The 2,227-nt window shown below is 37.8% G+C and overlaps 1 pseudogene; it reads left to right on the forward strand.

Moving 5' to 3' along the window:
• Positions 1-1,556: 1,556 nt before the first annotated feature.
• LOC109387346 (40S ribosomal protein S24 pseudogene) lies at positions 1,557-1,956 on the forward strand (annotated as a pseudogene).
• Positions 1,957-2,227: the final 271 nt, after the last annotated feature.

Raw genomic sequence — 2,227 nt, forward strand, 5'->3', positions numbered from 1 at the left:
AACAGCCTTGTCACCAAAGTTCTCAAATCATATATTATTTATAATTAAATATTTCAATTCCTGAATAGAAAGGTAAACTATTTACTGGTTTTGGAAAATGTGATTAAGGATTTCATGCACTTTGTCTCTTGACAAGTGCACTACAGTAATATTTTACAGAGTGTGCTATGTGTTCTATTGATGGTATGGAGGTAATTTTAGGTCAGAGGTTGGCAAACTTTTTCTTAAAGGGCCAAATAAAAATATGCTAGTCTTGGCAGGTCATTCTGTCTCTGTCTCACCTACTCTGCTGCTGTAGGTCAAAAGCAAAAACAGACATATATAAACAAATGGACTTGACTAAGTCTGCTGATCCCTATATTAGGTGGTACAATGGATACTTTTTTTATTTTAACACTTCTCTGAATATGTATTAGAAACATAGAACTAGCACATCAAGTCCATGAATTCATAAGTATTATTGCCTAGGAGGAGGCTAAATTTACATAAGTTTTTTAAAGGTTGGAGATTTAAAGAAAAATATTAAGTAAATAAGAGAACAGAAGGTACTCATACCTGGGTATGACAAAAATCATAAAAGATATTTGCAAATGACAAACATTTGGGAAAACTGCATTTGAGTGTAAATAACAATTTCTTAACAAGAACAACAAAAACAAAAGGATGAAGAAAATCTCTCCAGACTAGGTAACTTTTATCACAACGCAACCCAGTACTTGAGGCAAAGCTCCTTGAAAGAAATATCAAAATGTAGACCAAAAATTTGCAAAAGCAGTGGTCCATAATATTTACTGGTTCCTAGACATGGATGGGCTGGCCAGGAAAAAGTGCATATTTCAAAACCGAGCCCCCTAAAGCACATCCAAATTCAGAGACTTCAAAATGGTGAAAAAAAAGAGAATACACAAAAGCATCATCCCAAGGTTTTTTCCAGGCACTTACTTCAGTGCACATGACCTGTGCTCAGCGCTGAACTCAGCAAATCAAAGAGACAGAGGAAGAATACAGTGCCCTTTGGGAAGCAGTGCCCTCCTCGCAGACCAATTGTGATGACAAGGGAAACTGCAGTGTCAAAATAAAGTAATGCTGCTGCCAAGTACTACCCCCGTTCAATTCAACATGCCGCGATCCAGGTCTGGAAAAAAACAGTTTTAAGCCTTTTGATTCTTCCTCCACTTTCCTAAACTCAGCCATAATTTACAAATTGATAACTTAATAACCATCAATAGGGTGTTTTCTATTTAAGAAAATCAGAAGTGAGAAAGAGCATGGAAGGGCGATGGTGGGGAGAACAAGGAGCTAATATTTTTGAGCACCTATGTGTTAGGTACTCTACATACGTTGTTTTTGGGGGATTTTACAAATCCATGAGGTAGATAAAATTATCTCCATTTTAGAGAAAAGAAAATGGAAGCATTTGTCTAGGTTTATCTCCTTTGTCTCCTCAAGCTAAAACTTTCATGTCAGTAATACTGTATATTGATATACATATTGATCTGTAAACCTATTTTAGCTCTTTTCCTCCCTGGCTGCTTGTTTAAGGTTCAGCCGCCATCATGAACAACACCGTAACTATCCGGGCCAGGAAGTTCATGACCAACACTCAACTTCAGCAAAAACAAACGGTCATCAGTGTCCTTCACCCTGGGAAGGCAACAGTACACACCTAACGCAGAAATTTTGGGGAAACCAGACAAAATGCACAAGACCACGGCAAATATCATCTTTGTATTTGGATTCAGGACCCATTCTGGTGGTGGCAAGACAACTGGCTTTGGCATGATTTGTGATTCTTTGGATCACGCAAAGAAAAATGAACCCAAACATAGACTTACAAGTCATGGCCTGTATAAAAAGAGGAAGACCTCAAGAAAACAGCAAAAGAAACACAAGAACAGCATGAAGAAAGTGAGAGGGGCTGCAAAGGCAAATACTGGTGCCGGCAAAGAGAAATGAATTGTCCAGCCAGGTGGAGATTGGACAACAGAAGGAGTAAAGATTTGTCAGTGACTTGATCTGTGGTGATTGTGCAGATTTTTCAAGAGACAATTAATAAACTAAGAACTTAAAAAAAAACCCTATCTTATTATTTCATATTTTTCTTAGCTTTGCTTAGGCTGCTAGAATGTTCTTTCTATATTTACATTCAACTAGTTGTACTTGGCTTTCAGCCTTAACTTAAGCATGACTTTCCCTGAGAAGCCTTGCCTAGCGCCTTCCCCCATTC

This window comes from Hipposideros armiger, unplaced genomic scaffold (assembly GCF_001890085.2).
Source record: "Hipposideros armiger isolate ML-2016 unplaced genomic scaffold, ASM189008v1 scaffold_154, whole genome shotgun sequence".
Classification (NCBI taxonomy): Eukaryota; Metazoa; Chordata; class Mammalia; order Chiroptera; family Hipposideridae; genus Hipposideros; species Hipposideros armiger.